Here is a 26,296-nt window from a genome sequence, read left to right as displayed (position 1 = left end):
GATTCTATACTCCAGTATTAATGTTCAGGATTTGTTTTAAAATTTTATACCTTTAAAATCTCTAGGATTTTCTAACTTAATAGTGTTTATTAAAGAGCATCAGTACACCTCAGTGGGAGGAAGTGACCTTGGCATATGGTGTTGCTTTCCTAAGCCTAGCATCAGAAGACTCTGTCAAGCATTCTAGGCCAAGTGAGAATGCCACAAAGTATTTGAGTCTGAGCACCTGGTTTCAAATCCTGGCTTTCCTGACAAATTAGAGGAAATGGCAGCCCACTCCATTGTTCTTGCCTGGAGAATCCCAGGGACAGGGGAGCCTGGGGCTGCCGTCTATGGGGTCACACACAGTCGGACACGACTGAAGTGACTTAGCATAGCATAGCATATCCTTTCTGAGCCTCCAATTCCACATCTGTGATAATACACATGAGTTTTGTATCTCTTGTGTGGATTTGTAAAGATTAAATGGCATTACATAAGAAATAGCTATGAGCCTAGAAAAGAATAGATGTTCAACAAACACTTTCTTTCTTCCTTTCTCTGAATTTTAGCTTCCTCATCTGTAAAGTAATCACTGAAAAGCACGCTGTCAGAAAGAAAAGATGCTCTATAATTTCCAAAGTTATCCAGAGGAGATGGACTGACCTCCAAACAGACCCAGGCCACAATGTCCTTCTAGCTGAGGTCAAACTGTTCTCTGGCCAGTCCTCAGCTGGTTCTCTCCCCTCTCACCCCTTTACCATGTTATCAAGAGTAGAGAACTTTCTCACTTTCTCCCTTCCTTCCCAGTCATGCACTTTTGGATCTTATTCACCCTACATCCAGTGACTATTTAGAAATATGATGTGTCCTTGAGGTTTTTGCATCCAGACTTGAAACAGGAAGCAGGAATGGAAAAGGGGAAAGGCAAAAAAAGTTCATATTTTATGTATTTAGCATTTGCTATGGGTTTGCAAATTTTATGCATTCATAGTTTGTTAATTTGAATACCTTTCCTATTCTGTGAAATTATTCACATTTTATAAATTATGAAACTAAGGCTAAGAAAATTTAATTGATTTTCCTAAAGGTACAAAACTTACACCAGTTATAATACCAAACATGCCTGCCACCAAAGTGCTTGCTTAAACTAGTCAGCCAGTCATTAGTTCTGTCTCTCACTGTGCTCCTGGGTAGCCTGAAATCAGATCTCTTAACAATTTGGCCCCTGCAAAAAGCAGATTTGTCCCTCTATTCCCAGCTTATTTAAATGCTTATTCCTCTAGTGATCTCTGGATTCCCCACTGGCCATCTTTGTTATTCGGCTTCCCTCTACCACTTGATGAACCTTTCAAAGAGGGAAAGACAAAAAGAATCATTCCAAAGATATATGTATTTTTAATTTACTTATTTTTAATTGAAGAATAATTGCTTTACAATATTGTATTGGTTTCAGCTATACATCAACATGAATTATGAATTAGTCATAGGTATAAATATTTGTCCTTTAAGCCCCTAATTATGGGATAAAATTGATGTGGCCCATTAAAGAAATCTCAAAGTTCAGTTGGTAGAGTAATTTTTAGAGGGAACCCTCTTCACACTCTGAAGTTGTAATCGGCAATGCTCCATATTTGAGCAAACCAGCCTGCTGTCTATCATATTTATAAAACTTAGTACTTCTGTGAAGTTCCCCCTTGAGAAGCTAATCTCAATAATTGAATCATTGCAGTAAATTCTGCTAACAAAAAGACCATTGTCTATATATTCTTTTTTCATTCTACTTTAATCTTTCCTCATACTCTTTATGGGACAAAGTGACATATAAATGTAAAATTGGGGGGATTTTTGATAAACAAGATAATCTCCTTGGACTTTAGTTTACTCACACATAAAATGAAGACACTGAAGTAAGTAATCTCTAAGATCCTTTCTACATCCAAAATTCTGTGTTTGTTTTACCCTGAGATACACATTGGTAGGCTATCTACTTTGTCCTTGCTTAGACTTAAGGGCCCAATACAAGGCACAGGGTGAACTACTTCCTGATATTAATAGTTTTATTAAAGGGACTTACCATCATGTAGATAACATTTTATTTTTAATGCAATGTGGCAATACACTCCAGTATTCTTGCCTGGAGAATCTCATAGACAGAGGAGCCTACAGTCCATGGGGTCGCAAATAATTGTACACAACTGAACAACTAACACTTTTTTTTTCACACAGTCTTTCTTTCTTTTTTTTTAATTTAAATTTATTTTAATTGGAGGCTAATTACTTTACAATATTGTATTGGTTCTGCCAAACATCAACATGAATCCGCCACAGGCATATACATGTTCCCCATCCTGAACCCCCCTACCACCTCCCTCCCCATACCATCCCTCCAGGTCATCCCAGTGCACCAGCCCCAAGGATCCTGTATCGAACCTGGACTGGTGATTCATTTCTTATATGATACTATACATGTTTCCATGACATTCCCCCAAATCATCCCACCCTCTCCCTCTCCCACAGAGTCCAAAAGACTGTTCTATACATCTGTGTCTCTTTTGCTGTCTCGCATACAGGGTTATCATTACCATCTTTCTAAATTCCATATATATGCGTTAGTATACTGTATTGGTGTTTTTCTTTCTGGCTTACTTCACTCTGTATAATAGGCTCCAGTTTCATCCACCTCATTAGAACTGATTCAAATGTACTCTTTTTAATGCCTGAGTAATACTCCATTGTGTATATGTACCACAGCTTTCTTATCCATTCATCTTATTGTTCCGCCTGGGCAGGATTCTGATTTAGAGGCTTTCAGTCATAATCTCACAGATGGTAGCTTTGCCCCATTGGCTCCTCAGCCAAGCACATACACCAAATGTCTGAACCTGCGGTTCCTCTCCCACTGAGCAGGATTACCATGGCAACAACACATCATCAGTAGGGTAAAACTAACCTGTCTCACTATGGTCTAAACCCAGCTCACGTTCTGTATTAGTGGGTGAACACTCCAATGCCTGGTGAATTCTGCTTCACAATGATAGGAAGAGCCGACATCAAAGGATCAAAAAGTGACGTCACTATGAATGCTTGGCCCCCACAAGCCAGTTATCCCTGTGGTAAATTTTGTGACACCTCCTGCTTAAAACCCCAAAGATCAGAAGGATTGTGAGGCCCCGCTTTCACGGTCCATATTCGTACTAAAAATCAAGATCAAGCGAGCTTTTGCCCTTCTGCTCCATGGGAGGTTTCTGTCCTCCCTGAGCTCGCTTTAGGACACCTGCGTTACCGTTTGACAGGTGTACCGCCCCAAACTCCCCAGCTGGCACTGTCCCTGGAGCGGGTCACGCCTGGCCGAGGCATGGCTGGGCGCTTGGGGCCAGAAGCGAGAGCCCCTAGGGGCTCCCCTCCCCCCGCCCCCCTCCCCCTCCCCCACCTCACCGGGTCAGTCATATTGCACCGTGGAAGCCCAAATCTTTATACATTCATGTTCACACCAATTTAGCTTTCATTTTCTTTAAACTATAAGAAAATAAGAGCCAAAGTTGTTGGTATAGCTATGTTCTGTGCTTTATTCTTTTCAAAACCTGAGCAGGGTCAACCAAGAAGCATGGATTTTTATCAACAGCATGAGATGTATATGTGGAAAGGAATAGAAAATAGAGTCTAGGAGGAGAGGAAAAAGGGAGAATATTAAGCAGATTTTCATTCAGTATACACTATTCTGAGCCTAGGGATATAAGGACAAAAAGATATTTTTCAGGTGAAGAGGGAATAAAGAATGCATTCTAGGAAGACCCTGAGCTCATTTCCACACATGGACACACAGAAGCTACAGCAGCATAGAATAGAAATCTATTACAGAAGGAAAAAGAAAAAATGCAAACATGTGGAGACCAAACAATAGGCTACTAAACAAATCAAGACAAAAAAATGAATCATTGAAGAAATCAAGGAGGAAATTTAAAAATTCCTTGAGAGAAATGAAAATAGAAACAAAACTCTATGGGATGCAGCAAAAGTAATTCTAGGAGAGAAGTTCATAATAAATCAGGCCTACCTCAAGAAACAGTTTCAAAAATTTCAAATAAACAGCCTATGTTTACAGCTAAAGGAATTATAAAAAGTAGAACAACCAAGCCCAAAATTTGTAGAAGGAGGGGGATAATACAATTTAGAGAAGAAATAAGTAAAATAGAGACTAAAATATAAGAGAGATGACCAATCAAATTAAGAGCTTGTTTTATCAAAAGATAAATATTAGTAAACCTGTAGCCAGACTCATCAAGAAAAAATAGGGACTCAAATAAATAAAATTACACATGAAAGAGAAGGTAAAACTGATTATCACATGGGGAGGGAGGCAGGAGGGGGATTCAGGATGGGAGGGGACACACGTATATCTGTGGCCAATTCATGTTGATGAATGGCAAAAACCATCACAATATTTTAAAGTAGTTATCCTCCAATTAAAATAAATTAATTTAAAAGACTGACATTACAGAAGTACAAGGAGTCATAAGAAAATACGATTAATAATTATTGCTAAGCACTTGGACAAGCTAGGAGAAATTCCTAGGTTGTCCAAGACTGAATCAGGAAGAAATAGAAAATCTGAACAGATCATTATTAGTAATAAAATTTAATCGGTAGTACCAAAAAAAAAAAAAAAAAAAGTTTCAACAAACCAAAATCCAGGACAAAATAGCTTCAAAGGGGAATTGTACCAAACATTTAAAGAAAAATGAATATCTATTTCTTTCAAGCTATTATGAAAAATTGAAGAGGAAAGAAAACCACCAAATTTGTTCTACATGTTTGGCATTACCCTGATAGGAAAGCCAGACAAAGATTCAATGCGATCACTCTCAAACTACCTGTGATATTTTTCACCAAACTAGAAGAACGGATTCTAAAATTTGTATGGAACCACAGAAGATCCTAATTATAAAAATAAATCATGAAAAAGAACAAAACAGAAAATGTCATACTCCCTGATGTCAAACTATAGAACAAAGATATAGCAATTAAAATAGTATGTAACTGGAACAAAAATATTCTGTTCTATATATCAATAGAACAGAATAAAACCAAGAAATAAGCTCATGCACATATAGCCAATTAATATATAACAAAGGAGGTAAGAATATACAATTCAGAAAAGACATTCTCTTCAATAAGTGGTATTGGGAAAATGGATAGCTACATTTAAAAGAATGAGATTAGACCATTTTCTCATACCATAAAAATAAACTCAGAATAGATTAAAGACTTAAATGTAAGACTTGAAACCATGAAACTTCTAGAAGAAAATATAGGTAATATTCTCTGTGACATTGGTCTCAGCAACTTATATATATACATATATATTTTAAATTCATCTTCTCAGGCAAGGGAAACAAAAGCAAATAAACAAACAGAACCAAATCAAGCTAAAAATCTTTTGCACAGTGAAGGAACCATCAGCAAAAAGAAAAGGCAAGTTACTAAATGGGAGAAAATACTTGCAAATAATATGCCTGATGAGGGGTAAATATCCAAAATATATAAAGAACTCATGCAACTTAATATCAGAGAAAACAAATAATCCAATTTTTTAAATGGGCTGAATAGACATTTTTCCACAGAAGATACACAGATGTCCAACAGGCACATGAAAAGATGCTTGACATCACTAATCATCAGGGAGATGACTATCAAAACTGCAATGAGGTACCATCTCACATTTGATAATGGCTATTATCAAAAAGACATGGAATAAGAAGTTTGACAAGGACATGGAGAAGAGAGAACCCTTGTACACTGTTGATGGGGATATAAATTAGTACAATTAATATGGAAAACAGTATGAAGTTTCCTCAAAAAACAAAAGTACAATTACCATCTGATCTAGCAATTCCACTCCTTAGTATATCCCCACAGACATTAAAACACTAATTCAAAAAGATGTATGCACTCCAGAGTTCATTGCAGCATTATTTACAGTAGCTGATATGTGGAATCAATCTAAGTACTCACTGACAGATAAAGAGAGAAAGATGTGATATATATACAATGGGATGTTAGCCATAAAAAAGAATGAAATAATATTATTTGCAACAATACTGATGGACCTAGCAGAATGATTATAAGTCGGATATGGATGAAATAAATCAACATGGATGGACTTATGCTAAGTGAAATAAGTCAGACAAAGACAAATGCTGAATATAAGTGAATATATTTTCACTTATATGTGGAATCTAAAAAACAAAACAGCAAGTATAACAAAGCAGATTATCAGATACAGAGACAAAATAAGTGGTGCCAGATGGGCATGTGCGGGTTGCAAAAATAGACATAAGAGATTAAGAGGTAAAAACTACCGGTTATAAGACAGGGGCTCTGTATCAACCTAGAGGGGTAGCATGGGGAGGGGATGGGAGGGAGGTTCAAAAGGGAGGGGATATATGTATACTTATTGGAGAAGGAAATGGCAACCCACTCCAGTGTTCTTGCCTGGAGAATCCCAGGGACAGGGGAGCCTGATGGGCTGCCGTCTATGGGGTCGCACAGAGTCAGACACGACTGAGGCGATTTAGCAGCAGCAGCAGCATATGTATACTTATGGCTGATGAATGTTGAGGTTTGACAGAAAACAGCAAAATTATGTAAAGCAATTATCCTTCAATAAAAAAATAAATAAATCACAGGGGTGTAATTGCAGCACAGGGAATGTAGTCAGTAATCTAATAATAATCTTTAAAGAGACTGAATCACTGCATTTTATACCTGAAAGTATTGTAGTATTGTAAATCAACTATACTTTAATTAAAATAAAAAGATGTTTTAGGATTTTCACCTAGGATCTTTGTCTAAATTTTCCTCCCTCCCTGACAAGGTGTTCCTTGTACCTCACACTGTCTCTCTTATTATTACCATCTAACGCTAGAATGGCACATTTAATTACACTACAATTAATGGACTACTACTGATGCATTAGTAATAATGCATCCGTAAAAGTGCATACTTTATTCAGACTTCCTTAGTTTTTTATATAATGGCCTTTTTCTCATCCAGGATTCCAAGCAAGACTCCATTTTACGCTTAGTAGTCCTGGCTCACCTTGTTTCCCTCTTGGCTAAAAAAAAAAAAAAAGACTCCCTTTGTTTTAAAAACTATACATTTTCCTTTCACCTCAGCGTCTTCACTTGCTTAATTGCTTTGTGTAAGCAGTCTCAAGTCTTACTGTACCTAGCAGAGCATTCCTGATATCCCCCACAATTTAGAAAAGCTCTGGGAATCCCCATACTAACTGCCAAGCATTTTTTAATTTCTAGAAAACTTGCAAATAATGAGGGCAACTCTAGCCAGAGGCCAATGAGAATTTATGATTAGTGAACTGGGATTTTCTTTGTATGGCAGAATGGGGATAATCTTTATTAGTGAGTCAGTCAGTTAAAAATCTTAAATCTTAATTACAGAATAACCAAGTTAAATTTCAAAAGAAATAGGCATGTCTAACTATATAATGTTTATAGTTAAATAAGGAAATAGCACTTAAATTAGCACTTAAACTGCCATTATTAGTCTTGAAAAATCTCACCTCCTTAGAAGGAGTAGAGATCCTTAGAAGGATGGTTCACACCTTCTCAGTGCATCCCATTCAATCTGTTCAACAGATTTATTAAACTAGGTATGAAATTGAGTTTGTATATATTTCAGATGGAAGGGCCAAGAACTCCAGGGCTGTCTATTCCCACTTCAATAATAAAACCCATGGCAGCTTCTGAATGAAAGATGCTAAAAAAACCACAGTTTATTGTGTGATACACAGCCTAGCAAAATGAGGTTGATATGAAATCCTGCAGGCCATTCTTTGTATCCATTTAGATTGGGAAACATGATGCTCTGTTTAGCAAGTATTGGGTAAATATAATTTAAAAAGAAGCTTTTCCCAACCCAGAATTCCTCTTCACAAAGGTAATAAGTAGAGAAAGAACATGCCCTTGTTATTAAATAAACAATAAACCAGAGTGTGATATGCGTCACAGACAATTCGCTGAGATAGCAGACAGAAAGAAATCTCACCCTTTGATACAGCCAAGCAGATACATCCCATCGCATATGTATTTTCAAGGTCAACAATAATTATTCTTCAAGTAAGATGACTTCCCTGGTGGCTCAGATGGTAAAACATCTGCATACAATGCGGGAGACCTGGGTTCAATCCCTGGGTTGGGAAGATCTCCTGGAGAAGGATATGGCAACCCACTCCAGTATTCTTGCCTGGAACATCCCATGGACAGAGGAACCTAGTCAGTCCATGGGGCTGCAAAGAGCCGGACACGACTAAATGACTTCACTCACTCACTCACTCAAGAGGACTTGGTGCTAGGAAAGATTGAAGGCAGGAGGAGAAGGGGATGATAGGGGAAGAGATGGCTGGATGTCCATCATCAACTCAATGGACACGAATTTGAGCAAACTCTAGGAGATAGTGAAGGACAGGGAAGCCTGGCATGCTACAGTTCATGAGGTCACAAAGAGTCGGACATGACTGAACAACTGAACAACTGAGGACTGGACAGCATTACTGGTCACTCCTCATTCATTCTGGCTTTACCTCATAATTGGAGTAACTGTCTGCATTAGCTTGACTTTATCCAAAAGGAGTATGGAGAGGAAACAAAATATTTGTATCTTTTGATAGAAAAGGATATGAAGCAAGGCCCCACCAAAATAAGGCTCCTACCTCCCCACAGATACTAGGAGGTAAGGGGACTCCCTCCCTAAATATTTACATTTCCAGGAGATGGCTGCCAGGTCCTTTAGAGAGATATTCCTAGGTCCTAATGTTAACAAAAGGCTTTTGTAGTTTCTAAAAAGATACGTTGAAAAAGACAGTAAATGTAGTGGCATTTTTAAACTCCAGTGGTCAGTATTCTGACAAAAAGGAAAGAAAAGGAAATATCCTCCCTTATTTTCAATAGGAGGAATTAAGCTTCATATTTTTCATTCCAATTTGTCCTTTCACAGTCAAAAGATTTCTTTTCTCATCCTTGCAAAACATTTACCATGCAACTAGCTGTATGCCAGGCTCTGTGCTGGCGACTGTGACTGCTGATATTTGTGGGGTACAAAAAGTCTAATCCCATACTCTGGGAGCTTGCTCTCTAGTGAATGAGATCCCATGGGCTACTGTGTCCCATCAGTCTTCTTACAGGTCCTTAGACATCTCTCCTAAGAGAGAAATCTGAATAATTCTGGCCAATCCTTCAGACTATATTAGGCACCAATATCTTTTGCTTGGTTCAGAACAAGGCAAGATAGGGATATCCCTGCATTTTGCAATTATTCTCTGTTAATAATAATAGGTAACATTAATTGCATGGTGCTCATCTTCCATACACGCAGCCTTGAGGTATTACTTCTGTGCCCATTTTTAGGTGAGTCTTGGCTGTTGGCTATCTTGACCCTGGACACAGAGTCAGTAAATGGAAGACTCAAGTGACATAGATTTCAGTTCAGTTCAGTCACTCAGTTGTGTCCTACTCTTTGTGACCCTATGGTCTGCAGCACTCCAGGCTTCCCTGTCCATCACCAAACCCTGGAGCCTATACAAACTCATGTCCATCGTGTCAGTGATGTCATCCAACCGTCTCATCCTCTGTTGTCCCCTTCTCCTCCCATCTTCAATCTTTCCCAGCATCAGAGTCTTTTCAAATGAATCAGTTCTTCACATCAGGTGACCAAACTATTGGAGTTTCAGCTTCAGTATCAGTCCTTCCAATGAATATTCAAGACTGATTTCCTTCAGGATGGACTGGTTGGATCTGCCTGCAGTCCAAGGGACTCTCAAGAGTCCAACACCACAGTTCAAAAGCATAAATTCTTTGGCACTCAGCTTTCTTTACAGTCCAACTCTCATATCCATACGTGACTACTGGAAAAACCATAGCTTTGACTAGGTGTACCTTTGTTGCTAAAGTAATTTCTCTGCTTTTTAATACGCTGTCTAGGTTGGTCATAGCTTTTCTTCCAATGAGCAAGTGTCTTTAGTTTCATGGCTGCAGTCACCATCTGCAGTGATCTTGGAGCCCAAGAAAATAAAGTCTCTCACAGTTTCCATTGTTTCCCCATCTATTTGCCATGAAGTGATGGGACTGGATGCCATGATCTTAGTTTTCTGAATGTTGAGTTTTAATCCAACTTTTTCACTCTCCTCTTTGACTTTTATCAAGAGGCTCTTTAATTCTTCTTTGCTTTCTGCCATAAGGTGCCAAGATGGCAGAGGAACAGGATGGGGAAACCACTTTCTCCCCAACAAATTCTTCAAAAGGTCTTTTGAATGCTGAACAACTTCCACAAAACAACTTCTGAACACTGGTGGAGGACACCAGGCACCCAGAAAGGCAGCTGGTCTCTTCAAAAGGGGACAAAATGTAAAAGGCAAAAGGAGAGACAAAGGAGTTAGGGATGGAGACCTGTCCTGGGAAGGGAGTCGTGAAGGAGGAGAAGTTTCCACACAGTAGGAAACCCTTTCACAGGCGGGTCTGTGGGGAATGTTGGAATCTCAGAAGACAACATAATTGGGAGGGAAAAAAAAAAAAAAAAAACACAGAATACACCCTAATCGCAACTGCTGAAAAGAGAACTTTCCCACGAAAGTCTCTAACCTAACAACCTAATGCACAGCCTGGCCCACTCACAGAACAAAGGAGTGAGCGAATACCAAAGGAGAGCTAGCTGGCTGTGTACCGGCCCCTCCCTGCCCAGAGGCAGAGAAGCAGGAGCCAGAGCCAGAGGCAAGGGGCTGCTGCAATCTCACCCCCAGAGATGACATCCTCCACCAAACTGTGAGCAGGCTCCCAGATGCTAACCACATCTTCCTGAGAGCCTGGATGCTTGACATCCACCAGGAGGTTCACAGCCTGAGATGAGCTCCCCAGAGGAGACATACAGCACACCTGAGACAGCGCTCTGCCAGTGCACCCAGGAAACTGAGCAGCCGGAACCGGGGAGGTGATTAAGACACAGCTCATCTGAGACAGTTCCCCAAGAACCTGGTCACCTGAGCTGCTCAGGCCTGGGAAAGGCACAAAAGGCACACCCAACCCACAGAGACTGAGCCAGAGCTGTGTCTGAGTGTCTCCTGTGGAGGTATGGGTCAGCAGTGGCCTGCCGCAGGGACAGGGGCTCTGGGTCCAGCAGACCTGGGTATAGCATAAGTGCTCTTGGAAGAAGTCTCCATTAGCCCTACCATAGAACCACCAGAACTTACACAGGACTGAGGAAACAGACTCCTGCAGGGCACAAACAAAACCTTGTGTGCACTAGGACCCAGGAGATAAGAGCAGTGACCCCTCAAGAAACTAAACCAGATATGCCCATGAGTGTCCAAGAGTCTCCAGAGGAGGCGTGGGTTGACAGTGACCTGCTGCAGGGTCGGGGGCACTGAATGCAACAGGGCATGCATGGGACATTTTGAAAGAGGTCACCATTATCCTCATTACCTCCACCATATTCGGACCACAGGTCAAGCAACAGGGAGGGAACACAGCCCCACCCATCAACAGAAAATTGGATTAAAGATTTACTGAACATGGCCCCACCCATCAGAACAAGACCCAGTTTCCCCTCAGTCAATCTCTCCCATCAGGAAGCTTCCATAAGCCTCATAATCTTATCCATCAGAGGGCAGACAGAATGAAAACCACAATCACAGAAAACCAACCAAACTGATCCCATGGATCACAGCTTTGTCTAATTCAATGAAACTGTGAGCCATGCTGTGTAGGGCCTACCAAGACGGAGGGGTCATAGCAGAAAGTTCTGACAAAACATGGTCCATTGGAGAAGGGAATGGCAAACCACTTCAGTATTCTTGCTTTGAGAACCCCATGAATAGCATGAAAAGGCAAAAAGATAGGATACTGAAAGATGAACTCCCCAGGTCAGTAGGTGCCCAGTATGCTACTGGAGAAGAATGGAGAAATAATTCCAGAAAGAATGAACAGATGGAGCCAAAGCAAAAAGAACACCCAGTTGTGGATGTGATGGAAGTAAAATCCGATGCTGTAAAGAGCAATATTGCATAGGAACCTGAAATGTGAGGTCCATGAATCAAGGCAAATCGGAAGTGATCAAACAGGAGATGGTAAGAGTGAACATTGACATTTTAGGAATCAGTGAACTAAAATGGATTTGAATGGATGAACTTAACTCAGATGACCATTATATCTACGACTGTGGGCAAGAATCCCTTAGAAGAAATGGAGTACCCATCATAATCAACAAAAGAGTCCAAATGTAGTACTTTGATGCAATCTCAAAAATAACAGAATGATCTCTGTTCATTTCCAAGGCAAATCATTCAATATCACAGTAATCCAAGTCTATGCCCTGACCTGTAATGCTGAAGAAGCTGAATTTGAACAGTTCTATGAAGACCTACAAGACCTTCCAGAACTAACACCCCAAAAAGATGTTCTTTTCATTATAGGGGACTGGAATGCAAAAGTGGAAAGTCAAGAGATACCTGGAGTAACAGGCGAATTTGCTCTTGGAGTACAAAATGAAGCAGGTCAAAGGATAACAGAGTTTTGCCAAGAGAACACATTTGTCATAGCAAACACCCTCTTCCAACAACACAAGAGATGACTCTACACATAAACATCACCAGATGGTCAATACCAAAATCAGATTATTATATTCTTTGCAGCCAAAGATGGAGAAGCTCTATATAGTCAGCAAAAACAAGACCAGGAGGCGACTGTGGCTGTGGCTCAGATCATGAACTCCTTATTGCCAAATTCAAACTTAAATTGAAGAAAGTAAGGAATACCACTAGACCATTCAGGTATGACATAGATTTAGCTGACTCCAAAGTTCAGCTATACCTCAGCCATTGTGTATGAAGCCAGGTCAGGAAAAGAAGGCCAACCTCATCATTGGCTGAAATTTGTATTTTGAAGAATTGTGCATAAACTGAAGTAAAAACAACTGACTCGAAAAAGGCACATCTTCCACTTACCAGTTTTCAAGTCACATTTTGTACATGGTTTTATTTGATCCTCACAACAATCTTGGGAAATGAGCAGGGCAGGTATTTAAAACCCAAATTAGGTCATTGAAATCTGCAATTCAAGAAAGGTTAAATTACTTGCTGCTGCTGCTGCTAAGTCGCTTCAGTCGTGTCTGACTCTGTGCAACCCCACAGATGGCAGCCCACCAGGCTCCGCCGTCCCTGGGATTTTCCAGGCAAGAACACTGGAGTAGGTTGCCATTTCCTTCTCCAATGCATGAAAGTGAAAGTGAAGTTGCTCAGTAAGTGTCCGACTCTTCGTGACCCCATGGAGGGCAGCCTACCAGGCTCCTCCGTCCATGGGATTTTCCAGGCAAGAGTACTGGAGTGGGTTGCCATTGCCTTCTCCTTAAATTACTTGCCCAACATCAAACAGCTAGTGAGTTAAGATATGGGACTCTTCTCCAGGTCTCCCAACTACTAGTTATCTGTGGCTTGGCATTAGAAAATCTCAAACTGGAAAATTATAGTATATATGAATTTCTAATAGAGCCATAGAAGTTCCAGGATTCATCAGCAGCTCACTGTCTGTCTCAAGAATTAAGCTTGAATAAGTATGAGCTTTGTCAATTCTGGACTACATCAGGCAGTACTCACTTAAGCATGCCTTTATGTGACTTGTAAATAAAATTCTGTTTACTTGATATTCCCTGTGGCTGGAGAGTAATGTTTAAACGTCTTCAAAGTTATTTTTACTGTGCTTCCTGAAGCATCTTGTACACTACTTACCCCAAATTGGGCCCTGTTCTGCAGTTTTTATTCAGGTAAAACTAATGGAGTTTCCCCAGAGTGAGGGATGTGTAATCAATCCTATTGTTTGATTTCAATGGCTTATTACTGGGTGGGAGAATTGTTATAGCAGAGGCAATTTAGAAAATCAGGTACGATTGACTCCAGTCAATTTGCATACTGCAGTCCCAACAGCAAAAAGTCATGGTGTTTCATGCCTGAGAGAGTTCAGTCATTAATGAGACCACCTGGGCAACTAACTAATCCTGGGGGAGAACAGGAGAACTGTGTGTGTGTGTGTGTGTGTGTGTGTGTGTTTTTGCGCACATGCATGGGACTGTGCCCATGTGTTTCTAAACAAGGGTGCATTCAGAATTGTCGCCAATCAAAGAAGCAAAAAATAATCTTCTAAGAAGTTATTGCTGGTATTTTCCAAAAAATAGTCACAGTCAGAACTGTCCCTTTGCAGATCCTTATGTGATTGGCCTTGAATGTAACATTTGGATTTACTGTGGTTATACATTCTTCTTTAAAAAAAAAAAGTTGGCAAGATGCTGCTCTCTAGGAGGTATGAGAACAACTGGAAAGCTCCCTGAACTGAACAGCAGAAATATGAGTTCCAATCTGAACCCAACCATTAATTTTCCTTATGTCTTGGGCAAGTACCTTAGTTCTTAGGCCCCTACTTCCTCATCTGTATGAAGAGTTCAGATCAGATGTTTTCCAAGGCCTTTTCCAGCAATAGCATTTGGTACCACATCCTTGGAAAACGAAAGCCTTTACCTGAAAACAGACTTGATCACTGCCAAGTTGTGTGTCGTGTCTATGGAGTCAAATGAGAGATGAAGATCAAAAAAGAACAGAGGGAAAGAGTCCAGCTGCCTATCCTAGCATACAAATGTGTCTCCATCAGGAATGGAAAAGTACGTGAACAAACTCTACAGATGGTGAGTGCGTAGCACCCGTCTTTGCAATGAAGGATAATGTAGCCCTTATTCCAATTGTGTGCAATGAATCCACTGATCTGTGAAGTTCCTGACAGAGAGGTTTACTCATGCATTAGATGAGGAAGGGAAAGGTGGAGGAGGGGACACCAACATTTATGAACTGACTAGTTTCTGACGTTATCTCAAAACTCTCACTGCACCACTGAGAAGTAATTAATACAGGCTCCATATGCAGGAACCTGAACTTAGAAATAGTAAGCAACTCAGCAACTTTAAAATACACTGTTAAAGGGGCAGAACTGGGAGGAAACCTTGTCCTAACACTCAACTTCTTTCCAGCATAATACCATGTAAGTGCAGAGAATGCCACATTCTTCAAATCTTGTCTATTTTCCCTTTGCACTCATTCCCCACCCATACTTAGGCATATCTTTTCAGAGCATCATACAGAGAATATCACCTGTCCTGGAGGACACAGGGGAAGGGCACTCATAGGTCTCTACTTTCTTCCCTAATAATCCTTTTTACTTCACGACTGCCTATTTCATCCATTTCAGCTTATTAAAAACAAGACCTCTTTCTTTTTGTGGAACACTCTATTGTTGGAAATGAAATATCTTAAACAGTTCAAAGGCAGGCTGGTGCCGATGACAGGAGCTGCGTCAGCATGGAGATAGCAACGGCCGCATCCTGAAAAGCAATTGCAGTTTTGAGAAGCAGCAACTATTTGCAATCCTCCTTTCAAAAAGATCACTTTCAGAATGTGGCATGGGCTGGAAATGGATGCAGTCATCATTTTCAGGGGTTTTGTTGGGCTCTGGCAGCTGGGAACTCTCTTTTCTAATCTCCTACAACCCACAGACCCTCACACAAAACAGGAGGTAAAAATGCCATTGTCCTAAAATAAAATGTGGCTGTGCAGCTACATATTGTAAGGAATTTTTCTTTATGGGGAAAAAAAAAAAACAAAACTTTTTTATAAAGGAAAGATGATCACATGAGTTTAAATAAAAACTAACCAGACATGGAAAATAGGTGTTTTTTCTTAATAAATAAAAAGGGATAAATATTTTAGAGTAGGACTAATAATTGCTGTTCCCTTTAGTAAAATGTCCCATTTTCACCCTCCCTCTGGCCTTGCTCAAATGCCAGCTTCTCTGGGAAGCCTTCTCTCATCCCTTATGTGAGGCATTGTTTTTTTTCTTTCACTTAACTGCTAATATGGTTTTATCTGTGTCAGAAGCTCAGGCGTGTCTGACTCTTTGCGACCCCATGGACTGCAGCCACGCTCCTCTGTTTTTATCTGAGTACTTTTATCAGGCATCTCCTTCCTATTTGTACTCTGGCTACTTGTACATATATTGGCTTCTCTTCTCAGCCTGCAAGCTCTTTCAGGAAGGAGTTCACACTTTCATTGATTTATGTATTAATTAAACAACTATGAGTTGACAGTCTACTTGATGCCAAGAACGGTTTGGGCATTTAGAATACAAGTATTGATAAGATGTATAATAGCCAGTTCCTTTTCTCCAGGAGCTTCCATTCAAGTATGGAAGAGAGACATGTGAACATGTATATAAAAATTGCAATTGAGGGTATGTAGGATACATATTGAATTCATTTCTTAATCTTCTAAATATTTTGGTACCTTGTTGAATGAACAAATAAATGAATGCAGGTTCCACTCTTAAATAACAGTTCAGTTCAGTTCAGTCACTCAGTCGTGTCTAACTCTTTGTAACCCCATGGACTGCAGCACGCCAGGCCACCCTGCCCATCACCAACTCCAGGAGTTTACCCAAACTCATGTCCATTGAGTCGGTGATGACATCCAGCCATCTCATCTTCTTTCGTCCCCCTCTCCTCTTGCCTTCAATCTTTCCCAGAATCAGGGTCTTTTCAAATGAGTCAGTTCTTCACATCAGGTGGCCAAAGTATAAATAATAATGAAAGCCCTAAATAGAAACCAAGTATCCTTGTGGAGATATGAACTGGTGGAGAAATGAAAAACCAATGATGATACATGGGTCCTTGGGAGCAGTGTGGTTCTCAGAAGTCCAGATCAAGTATTCCTGCTAGCCTAAGCCCTGAATCTTCATCAGCTATGTTTCCTTTAAGAATGGAGTATTTTAAACATTAAGGGCAATCCTACAGACAGCAAGGTGGAATATGAAAAATGTAGCTTTGGAGTCAGAAAATGTACTATGCACAGAAAGATAAAATAGGCAGTCTGATTGAAGTAGTGCTTATTGAGGATGCAATATTAAATGCTACAGAAAACAATAAATCTGACACTACTCTGGAGAAGTTTTATGGAATAGGTGTGCTTACCAGAGAATGATAAGAGGACAAACACATGTAGAGAAAATGTGCCATGTGATCCAAAGGCAGAAAGACAGACCATGGAACATCTGGTGTCTCTTAGATCTCAGACGAGGATTGTGTTTCTACTGACTAATATATTGATGCTAATTAGTAAATGCCATCTACAGTCTTTTATACATTTCTTAAAACATTTTCTCTTGTTAGTCAGCTCCTTCTCTTGATATTTTTATAGTTTCTTAGGCACCACAATCCCACATTGTCTTTTTTATTTTCCTACTTCCATAACTGATCAATTTACCTTAATAGAACATCCTGGGTTCAGGATGGGGAACACAGGTATACCTGTGGCGGATTCATTTCGATATTTGGCAAAACTAATACAATATTGTAAAGTTTAAAAATAAAATAAAATAGAACATCCTGCTCCAACCTCCAAATGTCCATATTCTCTACGGCTCAGTTCTTGGCTCTGTGTTTGAAGTCTCAGAAAAATTACCACCCGAAATTACACTATCATCCTTCAATCCAGTATTGAATTGTATCAAGATGGTTGTCTAATCACTATCATTAATTTGATTACTCCCTCCCTGAATTCCACTTGTATTTTACAGAAGCCTTGAGTACATTTGCTCATTGATGTATATAATACATCAGACTTAGCCATCTACCTGTTCCTCACATTCATTCCATGGAGAGATTAATCATCATTACAATTCCACCACTACAATACATCACAGGGCTTAACACCTCTCCCTGCAAATCAGGCTCCCCTATCAAATCCTTCACTTTCATGGATGGCATCATCATTCTCTCTGTCTTCTCAGTTTGCAATGGCAGGCATATTGGAGTCTTCTCTCTTTCTATCTCCATGTCTAGACACTAGAGTTAGTTATTCCAAAAGTCTCCTTGTATAATGTCTCTGGCATTAGGAACTATATATATGTATATTTCAGCAAAAGTAACTGGACACAGAAAAGTATGTATTGCCATGCCGTCTTTCCTCCATTGCCAACCTGTCACTTGTCATTTCATGTGTAGGTCTTTGAATAGGTGGTAATCATTCATATTTCTATTCTCTAGCCTCTCCCAATCAGTCAACACTTTTTTTTAGCCTGATTACTTTTCTTTAAAATACATATTTAATAAAACCAGCCTCTTGACAATTAGTCAGTGACTTGATATTTTCCAGTAGACGTATAATGCATGTCACAAATGTGACTTTACACAAAAGTAGCTGAAATGTTCTAGTAGCCACATTATAAATGCAAAAAGAAACAGGTGAAAATAACTTTAATAATACTGTTGTTATATTTAACTCAATATATCCCCAACATTATCATTTTAATATGTAATAATTAATATTAATGAGGTATTTCACTGTTTTTTTTTTTTTCAGACTAATCTTTGAAGTCATACATCTCAATTCAGAGTAGAAACAGTTGAAATGCTCAAAAGCCATATATGACTAGTGGCTACCATACTGAGCAGTGCATTTTGCAATATTCCTTGTGCCTTTCATTTTCATCCTTTGTCATGCTCTTACCCTTGTATCCCTTCTTTTACCAACATTACTATGTCTTGGTAATATCTCAAGGTTCTTGCAGTTTAAGTTCTGACTCTTCTGGGTGGAGAATCACCACAAGACTACAACGTCATTTCATGACAGGCATTAGTTATACTTATTAGTTATACTCTGTAGCTGGCATGTCCCATGTGCTCCTTTCTTTTATGCACTACTTTTTTATAATTAGTGAATGGAAACTGCACCCTAGTCACATTGTCACTATCTAGAGGGTTGATAATTCTCTCAATCCCTGATATTGTTTAGCAGACTGCCTTTCACAGGGAAAGTGAAAGTGAAAGTTGTTCAGTTGTATCTGACTCTTTTCAGCCCCATGGACTTCTCCAGGCCAGAATACTGGAGTGGGGAGCTGTTCCCTTTTCCAGGGGATCTTCAGAGATGGAATCCAGGTCTCCTGCATTGCAGATGGATTCTTTATCATCTGAGCCACCAGGAAGTCCAAGAATACTGGAATGGGTAGCCCATCCCTTCTCCAGCAGATCTTCCTGACCCAGGGATTGAACCAGGGTCTCCTGCATTGCGGTGGATCCTTTACCAGCTGAGCTACCAGGGAAACCCTTTCACTGAGGAAATAGAGTAAATATTTGTTGATGAAATGTTGATAGTACCAATTACCAAAATATAAGTGTAAAAAATAGACTTTATTAATCAATACTCTTTTAATAGTGCTTTCATTTCAGTTCGGTTCAGTCGCTCAGTCATGTCCGACTCTTTGCGACCCCATGAATCGCAGCACGCGAGGCCTCCCTGTCCATCACCAACTCCAGGAGTTTACTCAAACTCATGTCCATCGAGACGGTGATGCCATCCAGCCATCTCATCCTGTGTCAGCCCCTTCTCCTCCTGCCCCCAATCCCTCCCAGCATCAGGGTCTTTTCCAATGAGTCAAATCTTTGCATGAGGTGCCCAAAGTATTGGAGTTTCAGCTTCAGCATCAGTCCTTCCAATGAACACCCAGGACTGATCTCCTTTGGAATGGACTGGTTGGATCTCCTTGCAGTCCAAGGGACTCTCAAGAGTCTTCTCCAACACCACAGTTCAAAAGCATCAATTCTTCGGTGCTCAGCCTTCTTCACAGTCCAACTCTCGCATCCATACATGACCACTGGGAAAACCATAGCCTTGACTAGACGAACCTTTGTTGGCAAAGTAATGTCTCTGCTTTTGAATATGCTATCTAGGTTGGTCATAACTTTCCTTCCAAGGAGTAAGCGTCTTTTAATTTCATGGCTGCAGTCACCATCTGTAGTGATTTTGGAGCCCAGAAAAATAAAGTCTGACACTGTTTCCACTGTTTCCCCATCTATTTCCCATGAAGTCATGGGACTGGATGCCATGATCTTCGTTTTCTGAATGTTGAGCCTTAAGCCAACTTTTTCACTCTCCACTTTCACTTTCATCAAGAGGCTTTTGAGTTCCTCTTCACTTTCTGCCATAAGGGTGGTGTCATCTGCATATCTGAGGTTATTGATATTTCTCCTGGCAATCTTGATTCCAGCTCGTGCTACTATTTACCCTAACTGTGATAACACATTATTCTATTACTAATTTTTATAAGGTTATCATTGCAGGTTTTAGTAAAGTTTTATTTTCCAAAATATAATACTTCTTGTTTTGGAAGGATACATATTAAAAATAGAAAAATGCTGCTGCTGCTGCTGCTGTTGCTGCTAAGTCGCTTCAGTCGTGTCCGACTCTGTGTGACCCCATAGACGGCAGCCCACCAGGCTCCCCTGTCCCTGGGATTCTCCAGGCAAGAACACTAGAGTGGATTGCCATTTCCTTCTCCAATGCAGGAAAGTGAAAAGTGAAAGTGAAGTCGCTCAGTCGTGTCCGACCCTCAGCGACCCCATGGAATGCAGCCTTCCAGGCTCCTCCAACCATGGGATTTTCTAGGCAAGAGTACTGGAGTGGGTTGCCATTGCCTTCTCCAAATAGAAGAATAATGTACACTAAATGGAAAATCAAGTGAAGCCAGTATAATTTCAACTCTATGATTTATTTGTATATGGAGTGATGAGAATATTGATATTTAAAAGAGAGTATACATGATGATATTATGAAAGACATAATTTAGTGAGCTCCAACAAATATTGTCTGATTATCTTATCAGTTTGGAGGAATTTTCAGAAACACATTTAGAAGATTTAATAAAAGAATGTGTTGGGGTCCTCCATGTTTTATAGGGAGGCTTTGTACAAACACTCTGTGGGCATGTTTAAAGTCTTTGGCAAATGCTTAGCAGGGATTGGTAAGATGCGATGGTGGTTTATAGGTTTACATATACGAGAAGAGGTTTATGAAACCTTGATGAGCTTTCACACAAAGAATCTCTGATTAAAGTAATGAGTCCTGGTATAGAGGGTAAAGAGGCTGAATGTGGCTAATGTTTCCTTGAGATGGGGGTTTTATTCATGTTAATAATATTTTATATAAACTGAAACTTTCAGGAGACAAAATGGTTAGTTAGAAGGGCATGACTTACTAACATACTATAAAACATGTGGTAAGTTTGACAAAACAGATCTTACATGAAATTATTAAATAAATGAAATATGTACTTTGAGACTCAGTTTCCACTGTCACTAAATGTTCTGGTCTCCCTTCAAGCCTATTTATTCACCATTTACACCCCATATCACCTCCATGATATGTGATAGGACTTTCTTATGTATTCCAATTTTATTCAGAACTTTTGAAGCTAGATGATTTCAAGATACAAATGTAGAGTACACTGATTGGCATTAGGGAAACGAATTTGGGTTAAAACCCCACAAATATGATATCATTTGTATGCAGAATTTAAAAAATAATACAAAGGAACTTATTTGCAAAACAGAAAAGAGTCACAGATGTTGAAAATAAATTTATGGTTATCAGAAGGGGAGGGGGATAAATTGGGAGACTGGGATCAACCTATACAGACTACTGTATAGAAAATAAATATCTATTAAAGACCTACTTTATGGCACAGGGAACTTTGGTCAATACTCTGTAACATCCTACATGCGAAAAAAATCTAAAAAAGAGTAGATGTATGTATGTGTATGTGTAACTGATTCACTTTGCTGTACAGCAGAAGCTAACACAACATTGTAAAACAACTATACTCTGACAATTTTTAAATTTTTTAAAAAATCATTTAACCATAAAAAAGACCGATGCTGAAGTCCAAAACTTATAATATTTACAAGAGTAACTTAAAAGTAATTCAGAGAAAAATACTTTTTAAACTCAGTGGGGAACTTCCCAGGTGGTGCTAGTGGTAAAGAACTGACCTGCCAATGCAGGTAGACGGAAGAGACATAGGTTTGACCTCTGGGTAGGGAAGAGCCCCTGGAGGAAGGCACAGCAACCCACTCCAGTATTCTTGCCTGGAAAATCCCTTGAACAGAGGAGCCTGACAGACTACAGTCCATAGGATTGCACAGAATCTGACACGACTGAAGCGACTTAGCAAGCATGTAAACTCAATGAGTGTGTGTATATATACATACTCCTGCTGCTGCTGCTGCTGCTAAGTCACTTCAGTCGTGTCCGACTCTGTGCAACCGACCCCATAGACCGCAGCCCACCAGGCTCACCCGTCCCTGGGATTCTCCAGGCAAGAACACTGGAGTGGGTTGCCATTTGCTTCTCCAATGCATGAAAGTGAAAAGTGAAAGTGAAGTTGCTCAGTCGTGTCCGACTGTTAGCGACCCCATGGACTGCAGCCTACCAGGCTCCTCCATCCATGGGATTTTCCAGGCAAGAGTACTGGAGTGGCGTGCCACTGCCTTCTCCAATATATACTCCTATATGACTATAAACAAAATTAGAGTATTTATATTTGTATAGTATATAGATGGGTATCTTTTCCACGTAACAGTTATTGTCAAATGGATAAAACCTAATTTGTGAATACGTGAGTTGTGTTTATGTGTGTATATGTGTGTGTGGTTGTGTATTTATTTATTTATCTTCATATAATTGAGGTGGTTAATTTAAATGAGGACAAAGATTGCCAGGGTCGAGGGAAGCAAATTCTATCCTGGTTGGCATCTAATTTGGTGAATCCAATTGGGAAATGGGAAGGTGTTGGTAGGAAATGGGCTGGGAAAGATGCATGATGTGTGCCAGAGGCTGTGCCCGAAAGCTGACAATAACCTGAAATAGTGATGGGGAGAACACTAAATACAGCAGGTAACAAAGCAAAGGATACAGAGTGGACTTTACAGTAAAGGGAAAAAGCCGTAATTGGGGAAAAGAAATAGGCATTCAAGCAGGTGAGACTTAAAAACATGCAAAAGGAGTAGCTGTGGACACAATGCATTAGAAGGGGAGATGCCTTTTTAGATTGTCAATTCATGCTTTTGCTTTGTGTGTTTTGGCTGGTAGGGCTAAAATACATGTGTAGGAAAGCCTGGCTTAAAATAAACTGGTTTGGGATAGGGTGATAGGTAGAGAATGAGCAAGCTAGAAAAATGTCAGTTAATTATAGCTCATTAAAATAGTTTGAACTTCAGAAAATCTACAGAAGTAATTCCTAAATAATTCTGTTCAGTCCTGTAAATGCTTCTCCAGGACTAAAATCAAGGCAAAACCTGGCAAACACCTTGAGAAAATAAAGAGAACCAAACTTAAATCAAGAGCAGTTACCAACTTTAGGCTTAAAGGGTGAAAAACCATCACCTCTGTAGGCAGTAACAAAATGTAGAAAAAAAAAAACTGACTAGAGTCTGAACAAGAAACCAGACTCAGTGACTGGCTTGCTATATACTATTTAGGTGAAAAACAGACAGTTTTCTAAACTGTTGAATTCGTAATCAACATGATCTTTATCGTCTCCATCATCTTCATCTTCATCATCAGCATCAGGGTAGCTCCCGATTACCTTACTGTGCTCAAGTTCTTATGATGACTAAAAAGCCTTACACAATCTATGATCCCATCTATATCTTCTCATCCACTCTTCCCACATCAGGCTCTTCCTAGCTCACTATGCTGCAGCCACATTGGGTACATTTGTGTTCTTCAAACACTGAAGTTTGTTCCTGTGTCAGAGTCTGAACATATACACCCTTTCTAGAGATCTTCTCCTGTCTTCTTAACATGAATGCCCTTTCTGTTTTTCAAGTCTCAGCTCAGATTATTACTTCTCAAAAGATTTTCCTGACTATCCTATTCAGCCTTACCCAATACATCCCAAACTGTCCTACTTGAAAGTAACCATTCTTCTACTTGTGTGTCTGTCCATCTAGCTACCTTTGTTGTTTAATACCTGTTACCTGTTAGCATATTATTTATATTAGAGCAGAAACTTCGACTGTTGTACTTCAAACTGTAATTAGCACTATCTAGAACTAATTGTAGATGCTCAAAAATATATGTTGACTGAATGAATGAGCAGTTTTAAGTGCCAAAATCCACTGCATTTTTCAAAACTCATAACTCAGATAAGTATAATTTTGTTTTTTAAACAAAATTTTTATTTTAGTTTAGTTTATTAAAAAGGAGATTGACTTTTTTTGAAAGATTAGTTGACAAGATTCCAAGTTATTTAAAGAGTTGCATGAGATAGGAAACAGATTATAATGCATGATAGTAATGTAAGATATTTTATTTCAATTCTCATTATTGGTACAGCACACTTACTTGCTAACCACTAGTGAATATCAGCTAGTTTACAACCTCTGAAGCTACCTAAGTTCTTAATTTTCTGGTTTTCACCACTGATTAAGTATATCTAAATTAATTCTAAAGGAGCATGCTTAGGAATACACATTCCTTTGTGATTACATTTGTGTTTAGCTGCTGACCTCAAAGAAATCACATTCCATGTAATGATGACAACACCAGACAAAGCATTAAGGTCCTGACTGAGCACAGATAAGTCTTACACAAAGATAGTACACAGCTTCATTCTTCTCTTAACCTTGCTATACCAGTAAGTCTTTCCTCTTAGGGTAATGCATCAAGAAAAATTTAGTTAAGCCAGTTTATTCTTTTTGGGCAATCAAAAAGAAAATGTTCATGCAGTTTCAAAAGATATTTTCAAAAGATAAAGTAAAATATAGACATAAGAGTGAATAAAAATATGATATAAAGAATCAAAAAAAAATTTTTCAAGGCACTGTACAGAATAGACTAAGCTTAACATTTAACATAGATTCAAATTTGAATGAAAAATAGAGCAATAAAAATATGAAGCATACAACTCAAATGCCTTAAATTTATTTATCTAGTTATAATCACTTTTGCTTCTCAGTAAACTAAGAAAGCTATTTCATTTTCTCTTGGGTTTTAGGACAAAACTTTGCATAAGTTAATCCTGAAAATGCTAAGGTTATCATCAGTCTTCTTAATCAAAATTTTATGTTTTATGAATAATAAGAATAATATTGTTAATATATAAGAAATTATTACAAGTGATTATACCAAAGACATAGATAACTATGCAAATTACATAATCACTTCAGAAACTAGCAAATACAGGAGAAAGCACGCACAAAAAAACTCCTCAATACAAATAGTAACCAAAGAAACATGTAATAACATGATAAAAGATATAATTTGATTTATCAAATTGACAAAAATGTAAACATTTTAAAATGACAACATCTACCATTAGCTGTAGTGTGAGGAAGGAGGCGCTTTCATATCTTGCTGGTAGGAATGTTGAATATTATGGAGTTCAATTTGGCAGTATATATTAAAATTTTCATAATTTGGTATGCAGGCTTGACTGAGTCCTGCAATTTGTCCTAAGGGTACAATCATTATTCATGCAGATATATAGCCTTAAGGATGTTTATCACAGGGCTGCTTATATAAGAAAAAAGAACTGATAACAACTTCTCTAATGGGTCTAAAAAATTATAGTTCATCCATAAAATTAAAATTTAAAAGAAATATGTATGCAGTTCCTAAAAATGTGGTAGAAAAACCACTCATATCATTTAAAAATATTCATAGGATAGTAAGGAAAAGTGAAAGCAACATGATGCCATTATTGAGCGGAGAAGGCAATGGCACCCCACTCCAGTATTCTTGCCTGGAAAATCCCATGGATGGAGGAGCCTGATAGGCTGCAGTCCATGGGGTCGGGAAGAGTCGGACATGACTGAGTGACTTCACTTTCACTTTTCACTTTCATGCATTGGAGAAGGAAATGGCAACCCACTCCAGTGTTCTTGCCTGGAGAATCCCAGGGACGGGGGAGCCTGGTGGGCTGCCATCTATGGGGTCACACAGGGTCGGACATGACTGAAGCAACTTAGCAGCAGCAGCAGCAGCCATTATTGAGTTCATAAAATATGTATCAGTACATAGAAATGAGGCAATGTGGCCATATACCAAAAAATCAATAGCAGTTATCTCCTGGTAATAGGATTATGAATGACTTTTATTATTTTCTTCAGTGTATTTATGTAAATTTCAGCAATGCATATTATATTATTTTGTGTAAAAATAAAATGAAAGCTACACATAAAATTAATGATTTAATCTCAATCAAAGATGAACTACTGTATAAAAAGAGCAATATCACAAGGAGTAAAGAAGAAAAATAAATTAAAAAATTATTAAAGCAAGCACCAAAGGAAGAGATTCATAATACTGTTTCAGTCCAAGAAATGCACTGGGAACAGGTACTAGATGCATTATTTTTTTACTACATGCCAAAATTTTACA

This window comes from Bos mutus, chromosome 8, assembly GCF_027580195.1.
Source record: "Bos mutus isolate GX-2022 chromosome 8, NWIPB_WYAK_1.1, whole genome shotgun sequence".
Taxonomy (NCBI): domain Eukaryota; kingdom Metazoa; phylum Chordata; class Mammalia; order Artiodactyla; family Bovidae; genus Bos; species Bos mutus.
The sequence above is the reverse complement of the archived record's forward strand: the minus strand, read 5'-3'. Positions refer to the sequence as shown.